The following is an 11559-nucleotide window of genomic DNA, read 5'->3' on the forward strand; positions in this document are numbered from 1 at the left end:
TCTCTCTCTCTCACCATCTCTTGCTGCCTCCCTCTCTAAAAAGTAAAAAAGTAAAATAAGATTGCTATATGCTACTGGCAAAATAAAGCTTTTATCATTATGAAGAAATCTTTTTATCTGGGGATATGATTTTTGCCTTCAAGTTTAACTGCTTGATATCAATCTTACTTCTCTGTATCTGTTTAGTATTTATATATTATATCTTTTCCAACCTTTCAATTTCAGCTACTTTGTATCTATGTGTTTTTAATGTGGCCTTTGTGAACAGCATTCATTTGAATATTTTAAAAATCCAATCTACAATCATTATCTTTTAACCTGAGTTGGTTTTCTATAGTCTCGCTAAGATGTATGGAGGTAAAGATTATGTATCCCAGTAGTTTTCCATGTTACTTACCCTTTCATCTTTATTTTTATTTTTGCCTTTTTGTGCTTCCTTATCCATACCTTCTTTTAATATTACCCAATTTATTGATTCTCTCTTCTTCTGCGTCTAATCAGGTGATAAATCCATCCAGGAAGATCTCAATTTTAATTATTGTAATTTTTAGTTCTGGAATTTTTATTTGGTTCTTTTCCATATCTACTACACTATTTTTAGCTTCTAGTATCTGTGCCAAAATTCTCAAGTTTGTCTTTTGTAACTTAACATAACAAACACGATTGCCTTAGGAGCTGTGCCTATAATTCTTATTGTGAGTTTGTTTTGATGATTATTTACTTGTTGAAGGGGGGGTAGATACCTATGATCTCTAATTTCCATGTGCACATTTATTTATTTTTCTTAGAGAGAGGATGCATGCAAGTGCAAGCACGGGGGGAGGAGCAGATGGAAAGGGAGAGAATTCCAAGCAGATTTGGTGGGCAGGGTGGAGCCCAAATGTGGGGCTCAGTCTCATGACCCCAAGATCATGACCAAAGACAAAATCAAGAGTTGGATGCTTTACTGACTGAGCCACCCAGGCACCCCTCCATGTGCACATCTTAAACTGAGTACTCAAAAAAAAAAATTGAACTTTCAAAATTGTGCGTGAAAAAAAAATAGAGATAGTTTGAAGCCTATTGAGCCTATTATCAATATAATGCTTTAGAGAGGATTTTTTTTTGCTTCTGCCATGTTCCTGTGGGTGATCCAGCACTTATTTGCTGGGTAAAGTGAGCAGGATCTGTCTATCTTTAGAAAAGTTATTCCTTTGGTATCTATACTAGCCCAGCTGAGGGTCAACTGGTGACCTTCACTCTGTCTGGTCTCTTTCAACCTAGGAATTCAAAACTTCTTTCACAATACATGATGTTCTCATTTTGAATGTTATTTATCTGGAAGACAAACTCATAGAAGTACTCAATTTGCAGTTGGGCACAGATAAGATATACTGATGTTTACATGTAATTCTCTGTTGAGTAGCCAGAAACATACCCTTTCTCTTTTATTCAGGGAAGCACATCTGATAGTATATTATTTATGAGTACCATTAATTATTAATTTAATTTAATTATTTAAAAATAACTTTTAAATTTTGTTAATTTAACTATTATGAATGACATTACCGACCCACCTCACAAATGATATAGTTAAAACCATTTATCACATTGAGATTGACTCTGAGGGTGCTGATAGCTGTTGTTCTAGGGCATTTCTACAGTATTTATGAAGTGGGTCAAATTACTTTCCAGTTTTGGGCCAAAAAACATGATCAAGCAAGTAGATGAGATAAAAGAGATTAACAGTGGGATTCCTGGGTGGCTCATTGGTTAAGTGTCTGCCTTTGGCTCAGGTCATGATCCTGGAGTCCCAGGATCGCATCCCATATCGGGCTTCCTGCATGGAGCCTTCTTCTTCCTCTGCCTATCTCTGCCTCTCTCTCTCTCTCTCTCTCTCTCTGTTTCTTATGAATAAATAAAATTTTAAAAAAAAGAGATTAACAATGAGTTGTACATTTCTATGCAGCCTGCAAACAACATGCTGATAGATTGATGGGTAACATTTACTATTATTTTGCTATAAGTACCAGTCTTTTCCTCAGTTCCCTCTTAGTGGAACAGAATATTATATGACTGTTTCTCATGGTAGGGGGTATTTTCAAGTCTCATCTTGCCTTTTTTTTTTTTGACAATCCAAATCTAAATGAAATTTGAATTTATGAAATAGCCATATTTTATAACAATATCTGAATAATGTGGATTTGATATTCCTTGGGTTGTAAGAAGGAAGAGATAATTAACTTTTTATATGAGGTTGGCAGGAGAAAACAGATTTGGGTAACATGACATATTGATGACTTTTAGAAATTGAAGGACAGCATGAGGGCTTGGGTGGCCAGTAAGAGATGAGAGGAGTAAAAGCTTGAACAAAGTTTAGTGATTATGAAACAACATTTCTGAGCATTGTCATTTATCCCTCTATTCCTAAAAGTTGGGTAGAAAGAGTTGCCTTAGAAAGGCCTCAGGAAAGTTAAAGATTTATCACACCTTCTTTCTCTGGAGCTTTCTTGAGGCTGAAGAAATTAAGAAATTGGTTAATTTCCTGCATCCTCTGAGTTTGAAGAACTTGAGACTATGGGATGAACTAGGTACTTACAAGGTAACTGCTGTGTCCGGAGTAGCAACAGTTCATCCTCATGGGGATTAAGTTACTTGTTAATCCCTAAAACAGGTCCTTTCCTTCAGAAATGACTCCAAGAGGATCATACTTTATAGTATGCTTTATAAGGGACACTATTTCCACTTTTCTCTGCATTTATTAACAAACCTAACAAATTGGTATTACTGGAAAAAATAAGGTGGTAAAACATTAAAATTTAACAAAGACTAATAAAATATTTGCTTTGCTGTTTTCGTCATTCTTCTATGGTTGAAGTTGACAGAATATTGTCTTACTTTGTTTGATGAACTCGGCTTGCTCAATAATTGTTTATTCATTTCACCAGGGCCTCTACTTGGAGCCCTCTGCCTAGAACGCCCCTCTGTCTGCGTGCCTACCCTTCAGTGTCCAGGGCTCAGCTCAAACACAATATCCTCAGGCTGATCTCTGCATAAAAGATGAGCCCCTCCATCTTTCTTTAAACATCTTTCAGCTTACTTCCTTTGTTACATTTACTAGTGCATGAAATTTACGATTATATGAACTAGTACATGAAATTTACGATTATATGAAACCTGGTATATTTATTTACTATTTTCATTAGCAAATAAATAATAGTGGAAATGAGCAGGGAGGAAACGAGATGGACTCAAGATATAATTTTGAGGTAGAATGGCCAGGGTTTGTTGGTAAATTGGGGCATAGTGTCTTCATTGGTCAGGGAATAGGAGCAGAGTTTAGGGATCAAAGAAGACTCCCAGGTTTCTAGCTTGAATAACTGGTGGTACCATTTACTGACTACAAAAAAATGTGCTGGGCATGGCCACTAAGACTTTTCCTTTGGGGTATTATCAAGTTTGAGATATGAGTATTGAGTTAGGTAAGTAAATAGGGATATTAAGTCTACAGTGGATACATAAATCTGGAACACAGAGGAAGAGTCTAGTCTGGAAAAATAAGTCTGGAGGCATCAGTACCTCAGCATGAAGATGGTATTGAAAATCATATGAATGGAGAACTCATCTCATGAAAGAAGAATGGCTGGAGAGATGGCTGAGAAAGAGACTAATGTGTGTATTTCATTACTATTTACATAAAATTTTAAAAACACACAAAACAACCATACATATTTTACAAGAATACATATGAATAACATGAAAGAAATAAACACATTATAGTAATTTTCTGGAGACCAAAATGAAAAAAAAAAGGTGTAGGAAATGAATAGAAAAGGAAAAAAATAGTGAAATCAAATATGAATGGACCTTATACTCTCTAATGTGCTATAAAGTTAAGAATATGGTTAACTCAACGCTCTCTATGGTAGATCTACTAAAAAATTTTAAAGAAAAAGGTTAACTAAGGTCGTATAGGACAGAGCCTTGAGTCACTTTCTCATTTACAAGTGAAAGGCTGGCAAAGAATAGTACGAAGAGTAGCCAATGAAATTCGGTGCGGGGAGAGATTTCCAAATTACAAAGATCAAGAAAGATATTTCCAAGGAAAAGGCATGTCAATTGCCTTTCAATGCTGCTGAAAATACAGAAAACTGCCCATTGGACTTGCACTATGGTTAGTGCAAGGCATTGATAACCTTGACAAGAGCAGCATCAGTGCAGTAATGCTTACTGAAGGTCGCTGGTGCCTGGGACTGACCCTCTTATTGAAGAGAGAATGAGAGCTGAAGCATTGAAGATACAGTGTTTTCTAGAAATGGGGATGTAGTTGAAGTGAGATGCAGGGTTGGGGCTGGTTTGCTTTTTTTAAACACAAGAGATAATACAGGGAGTTTCAGTATCAGTTCTGGCGATGGTTCAATAAAGAGAAATAAACTGATGATAGAGGGTAAAAAGGTGGACAATTTAAGGAGCAATGTCTTTGTGAGGGTGTGAGTTCCAGCACATTAGTAGAAGAATTGATTTTTTCCCCCTTTATTTTTCTTAGAGAACAGAGGAAGTGTAGGTTAATTTGTGTTCTTATTGCTAATTTTAGTGTTTTCCAACGTTATTGTACATGAACATACTTTAAAGAATCAAGAAGTTCTACAAGACATTCAACATAAGCAGGGATCCCTTTCTACCTCTCTGCCATTTGTCCCCACTCAGATCCACCATTTCCAGCTCCAGGTATATGTCTCTGTCTCTCAGTGACATGCCAGTACAGTACTATTCTTTCTTATTTCTTTTAGTTTGTGGTTTCAGGTCATGACTTCCCACTATCAGAAATGAAGATTAATGTGTTTTCATATCCTTATTCTTTTAATATAACATTATAATTTTGGTTAGGACAATATTCAATTTTTGATTTATTTTAACTATGACCACTCTAATTTAATAATGATCATTTTTCCTTTCCTGAAAGATACAACTGTTTTTATTTCTTCGTTTAATAGTTGTCTTCTTTTCTTTGCTGAATTTCCTAAAGCATTAGAAATTCATTATCCAAATTCTCCCCTAGTTCTCTAAATCTTTCATGAATATATTCAAGGCTTTAAACATTTTATATTCTGGAAGAAATAACCTCCTGGAGGTTCGGATCTGCTTCAGTCTGAAGTGGTTGCTCTTTATGCTAAGTGCAAGCTGTCATACATTCATTTAGGGAGTGTTCCATGTCTTTGTTGCTTATGTTGGGGACTTTTCTGAAGCTCATGCCTGCCTCTCCCTTGGTTTACTTCCTAGTTTCAGTGGAGCACTTTCTCTGGAGGTTTTCCGAAAAAGGATAGGTGGAAGCAAATTTTTTGAGATCTTGATCACATGAAAATATTTTTATTCTATCCTCATACTTGATTTGGCTGGGTATAGAATATCAAGTTGGAAATAATTTTCTTTCAACAATTTGAAGACATCAATCAACTGTGCTCTAGATTCCAAGGTTGTTGTTGAGAAGTCATAAAGATTTCTAATCCTCTGTAGGTGGCTCGTTTAATTTTCTCTCTGGAAATTCTTCTTTTTGCTCCAAGGGTTGTAACATCTCTCAATGATATATGTTATTCTGTCCTGTATTCCCAACTGTTCTAGACACTTGATAGGCTTTCATTCTGAAACTCATGTCTGCTACTTTTAAGATATTTTCTTAAATTTATTTGTTTAATGGTTTCTTGTACATTGTTTTCCAAAATTATTGAGATGTTGGACATACTGGATTGTCTTCTGGTTTTATTAATTTATGTCTCATATTTTCCTTCTCTTTGAATATTACCTCTACTTTCTGGAAGACTTTAAAGTTAAATCTTCCAATCTTTCTATCAAGTTTCTGAGAAATTCCTCAGTAATCTTCCAAGCTTGGAGGTATACGGAATTAGAATATTCAAAGTCTTTATTTAGAAGGAGGATATTTAGACTGATAAGAATAAGGAATTACTATCAATTTTGTCAACGATGTTAGATTTGGAACAGAGAAAGAGAAAACTATTGCATTGTTCACTTGGCTTTCATAGCAAGGACAGTGAGTCCTGTGACTTGAGCTCAAAGAAAACAGAAACACAAACAAACCACACAAATATCAACAAGAAAGCAAGTCAATATTATTATAGACAAAGTTCAAAGTAACAAACAACAAAAAAACTCCATCTACATAAAATAAAAAACATTTCACATAGATAAGAGGTTGTATCCTAAAATGAAAATATAGTGTCAATGATTAATTTAAAAGTAATTACATTATTTTTCATTATTAAGTAATGTAATAAATGAACTAGCCATTATTTCCCTAATTTCAATTATTGCATAACACCTTTATAATATATTTAATATTTTGTTTCAAATTGATGTATATTTTATTTAAATAAAAATGTAACTTTATACTATGGCTGCAAATGGAAAATCAATTTCATTGATGAAAAGAAGGGAAACATATAAATTGTAGCTGAGGGGCACCTGGGTGGCTGAGTCAGTTAAGTGTCCGACTCTTGGTTTTGGCTTAGGTTATGATCTCAGGGTTGTGGGACTGAGTCCTACATTGGGCTCCATGCTGAGTGCAGAGTCTCCTTGAGATTCTCTCTCTATCCTTTCTTTCTCTCCCTGCTCCTCCCCTGCTTACAGGCTCATGCAATCTCTCTCTTTAAATAAATAAGTAAAACCTTTAATAAAAAAAAAAGAAAAAAGAAATTGTAGCTAAATTCTATACCTACAAATTAAATTTCACCAAAGACTTTCCCTCTACTTTTACAAAAGGATATTAACAAGTGTTCGAGAAGTATAAAATATACACTTGCACCAAAAAAAAAAAAAAAAAAAAGACTTTTTCTTACTAAATGGGTAGGGCTAGAAGAAAATTAAAAATAGGATAATAATCAATATTAATTAATGTTGCATTCCTGGCCCACCTACAATCAACAAGGTACCAAGAATGGTATATATCCCACACTTACAGAAACTCTGAACTAGATTTTAAGTCAGGAAATTGGGAAACACACCCATATATATGAACAAAATGAATGAAATGAAAATAACAAGATATGAACCAAAGAAGCACATTAAAAAAAAGTTGATATATGAAGCCATAATTCCATTTCTCCTAAATTCAAATTGTCATTGGAAGAGGAGCTGGGCTCCTTCCCCAAAAAACTCCCAAGTGATGATTGCCTTTTCTCTACTCTGAGAAATAAGCTTACTAGAAGTCATAGGAAATTTAAAAAGTATCTAGAGGGGATCCCTGGGTGGCGCAGCGGTTTAGCACCTGCCTTTGGCCTAGGGTGCAATCCTGGAGACCCAGGATCGAATCCCACATCAGGCTCCTGGTGCATGGAGCCTGCTTCTCTCTCTGCCTCTCTCTCTCTCTCTCTCTGTGACTATCATAAATAAATAAAAAATTAAAAAAAAAAAAAAAAGTATCTAGCACAACCAGTTACCTTTTTAAAATTATTTTTAAGAGTTCAATGAAACCAATATGCAATTTTTCCAGGGATTAAGAGGAACAGCAAACAAAGCAGAGATGACCTATTGAACTTGGAGAACTAGAAAGAGATAAGCTAGATGGGTAGCAAAGCAGGAATTGGTGAAATACATTGCAGGGTGGGTGCCAGTAAACAGATTTAGACACATGATTCTTTGTATAAAGAGTCTTGATCTTCCTGAAGTAGGCAAAGACATTGATTAGAGATGAGAATGAAGAATAAAATTGAAAATATTCCTCTCTCTAGACCACAATCAGTGCAGACTGATTAGGTGCACCTAATCAGTGCAGACTGGAACTAAACCTGTGAAACTTGCTTGGGAATGGCAGTTAAAGTCAGCTGAAATTCTGAAAATGGGACATTTCCAGTTGTGAATACTGAGCAAAAGTTTTGATTTATAATCTAAGTTTTACATCATCTAATATTTATGTTGCAGAAAGGTGACAAAGTAAAATGAAGAAAGGAACAAGAGATATTTAAAAATGTGGGAAAGCAAGAACTTTCAAACACATGCTCCATAAATATTTGTAACTGTGTCTCTCGTGACTTTTTAAAAGTTTCAGTGAACAACACTGTTCATTTGAATTAAATGAAAACTTCTTGATGCACCTGGGTGGCTCCGTTGGTTAAGCATCCAACTCTTGGTTTCAGCTCAGGTCACGATCTCAGGGTCATGAGACTGAGCCTCAAGACGGGCTCTGTGCTCAGTGTGGAGTCTGCTTGTCCCTCTCTCTACACCTCTGCCTCCGCCCCTGTCCTTGCTCCTGTGTGCAATCACTCTTTCTTCTTCTTTAAAATAAAATCTTAGAAATAAAAGAATTAAATGGAAATTTTTTATATGAGAGACAATTCTAGAAAAGTTGTATTACCATGTTGAGTATATGCAATATATCTCTAATTTTTTAAAATGATGTTTTCATGAATTAATATTTTATTCAGATTATCCCATTCTCTTTTGCCAGTGATTGATTTAGAAGGATCATATGATCTGATTTAGATCAATGAGATGTGATGAGAGATTTGCTAAGAGCTTCTGGGAAAGTTCTTTCTCCTTTTTCGGAGGGCAGTTTCTGGAGAGAACCCTGTCCCTGTTTCATCAAAAGTTATCATCTGCAGGTATGAGGGCTGGCATGGCTGCAGCCATCCTGTCAAGATGAGTATGGATGGCAGCTCACTCACAAGGCTGAGAACTGATGCAGGCTGTCAGTTGGGAGCACAGCCAGGGCTATTGGCTGCAATGCCCAAGTGCGGCCTCTCTGGCATGACTGTCGAACCTTTTTACTTGGTGGCTGGCTCACCATAAACAAGTGTCTCAGGAAACCACAGGGAAGATGCATGACCTTTTCTGACCTAGCATCAGCAGTCACTTTTCTCAGTTTCTATTGGTTATTAGCAAGGCATAACGCTTGCCCATATTAAAGGGGAGGATATTCAGACTCTCCTGTGGCAAATTCTCACTATAGAAGAGCAAATGGAATGGAAGATATTGTTGTGACCTGATTGGAAAAATAAATTTTGCCACAACCTATTTATTTTTTAACATTTAAAAAAAATCATTGGGCAGTGCCAGATACTGTTTCCTGAGAAATATTAATAGTGATAGAGAAAATCAGCCCCACGTTGTGCCTGCAAAATAGTTAAGATTGTGGCCTAGTTGGATGCCCTTAAGCATCAATTTTCTCTTCTATGAGCAGAAATAACAGGACCTACTTTGCAGGGCTGCTTTGACTTTTAAAAGAATACATAAAGTGCTTAGAAAATTCTCTGGATTGTAACACATATCAATAGGTGTTTATTGAAAGGGATTAAAATAGACCATTTATTTAAAGTCTAGCAATTTGGATTTAAAAACATTAAACTGTGGTGAAAACAGGAGATATGCTCAAAGTACAAATGAAAGAAAATTATCCAAAATAAAACGAGAAACATACATCAAGCAGATAAATAACTAGGTGGCATAGAAATATCATTATTGATAAAAGAGGTTAAAATAATAAGCAACGATAGGAGTACAGAGTGATGTCACTCCAGGAAGTGATGTTACTTCATGACCCATGAAGAAACCATAAACTTATGTTCACTGAGCATTGTGTATAACAGCAAAAAATACTCTTAAGAAATTGTATAAATAAAATGTTTTATATTTATGCGACAGAATACTCAGTAAAAAATTTTTTTAAGAAAGTGTGCTAAATTGGGGATCCCTGGGTGGCTCAGCGGTTTAGCGCCTGCCTTTGGCCCAGGGTGTGATCCTGGAGACCTGGGATTGAGTCCTGCTCCTGGCTCCCTGCATGGAGCCTGCTTCTTCCTCTGCCTGTGTCTGTCTGTCTCTCTCTCTGTCTCTCTCTCTCTGTGTGTCTATCATGAATAAATAAATAAAATCTTAAAAAAAAAAAGAAAAAAGAAAATGTGCTAAATTCATGTGATAGGAATACTATTAAGTTAAAAAGATCATGGATAGATCTCAAAAACAGTTCGGTTATAGAAGAGCAAAACTTTAAATTTTTAAAACCATCGTTTTTGCAGATCAATATGCAAAGCAAAAAATACACAGGTGAACTGAAAGGATATGTAGCAAGATAATGATAGTTTTTCTGGGATGATGGGAAGAAAATGCCTCTCCAGTATCAGTAATTTGTTCTCTCTTTTCTTTTACAAGGGATGTGGAGCAAAGTATCAAAATGTTAGCATTTCCTAGGAAGTGATAGTGATCGTTAGTAAATGTTCCTGTAGTTTCTGTCAAACTGATGACAACACCAGTACTACTATCTTCACCCTAAACGTTGTAGTGTTTGCCTGTTAATGGTGGGACACCTAAGTATGTGGGAATAGGTGTGGTTCACTGGTTCCTAAACCCACTGTGTTATCTTTTGCTTCTGGATTTCTTTTATTCTGAGGCTCTAACTTCTACATAGCTGCGGGGCTCACTTTTTCATCAGGTGTTCTAGTAATTTCTGAATCATTGGTTGACAAAGATATGAAGAGTTCAGGTGAGGCTTGGGAGTTTTGATTGTAGTTCAACGATCATGCTTACTCATTCAATTCTTCATATTTTAAATATATGAGTGGGGGATCCCTGGGTGGCGCAGCGGTTCGGCGCCTGCCTTTGGCCCAGGGCGCGATCCTGGAGACCCGGGATCGAATCCCACGTCGGGCTCCCGGTGCATGGAGCCTGCTTCTCCCTCTGCCTGTGTCTCTGCCTCTCTCTCTTACTGTGTGCCTATCATAAATAAATAAAAAATTAAAAAAAAGAAACATTTAAATATATGAGTGAAATTCATAAGCCACAAATAACATAAATAACATAAGCAGCGTTACCCGGAGGGTTGACTAACTCCCCTGAGTCCTGGACTTTGGACTCCTGGACATCATCCAATGGTTCCCTTTCATGGTCAACTGTCATCTGGTTTCAAGCTATGGACGGGAGAAGAAGAGATAAACTGTGTTTCAGATGCAATTTAGTATCAGTTTGCGCTTTTCTGCATACCTATTCTACTAAAACAATAGGCCTTTGATGTGAATATGTAAATATTACCAATGCAAAAAAAAAAATCTTGGAGAACATGAATGTAAATAACAAAAATTCCTCAATCACCTATAATTATGGACATCTTCGTCACTACCCTTTAAACAGCTCTTGAGCGCGCCCGTTCCGAAGAGAAAGCAAACTGCAGAGACCTCAGAATGGCTTTCTTAGGTGTCGGGCATCATGGGCAATTATTTGATTGCCTCTACTTTGCTTCGATTTGCACAATTTCTGAATGGAAGGTGTAATCTGGAAGAAGTCTCTAAAAGAGTCCAACACGTAATGAGTGATTCCATGATACACAAACACTCCTTTCTAGGATAGGTCCTTGACCAAGCCCTGATTCAGATTCATTCATCCGCTAACGTTCCCGCCCTCCCGCCTCCCACCGCATCCAGGCGCCCGACTCTGCGGAAGAACCTCCCTCCCCAGAATGCCCTTCGCACTAGTTTCCCATGAACCCCAGGGCTTCCAGGCTCCGCTCTACGACGAGGCAGTCAAGCCCGCCCTCCTCACTCCTTACTGGCCATTCACGATTGGTCCCGCCCCACCCCCTAG

General features: G+C 36.7%; 1 long non-coding RNA gene across 1 annotated transcript; it reads right to left on the reverse strand.

Moving 5' to 3' along the window:
* Window positions 1–9241: 9241 nt before the first annotated feature.
* Window positions 9242–11554, reverse strand: LOC140594984 (uncharacterized). Its single transcript, XR_011996327.1, has 3 exons — window positions 11071–11554; window positions 10794–10889; window positions 9242–10695 (listed from the first exon to the last, which is right to left on the reverse strand). It is a non-coding gene; the product is annotated as an uncharacterized lncRNA (long non-coding RNA).
* Between the last annotated feature and the right edge of the window lie 5 nt (window positions 11555–11559).

This window comes from Vulpes vulpes, chromosome 13 (assembly GCF_048418805.1).
Source record: "Vulpes vulpes isolate BD-2025 chromosome 13, VulVul3, whole genome shotgun sequence".
Taxonomy (NCBI): Eukaryota; Metazoa; Chordata; class Mammalia; order Carnivora; family Canidae; genus Vulpes; species Vulpes vulpes.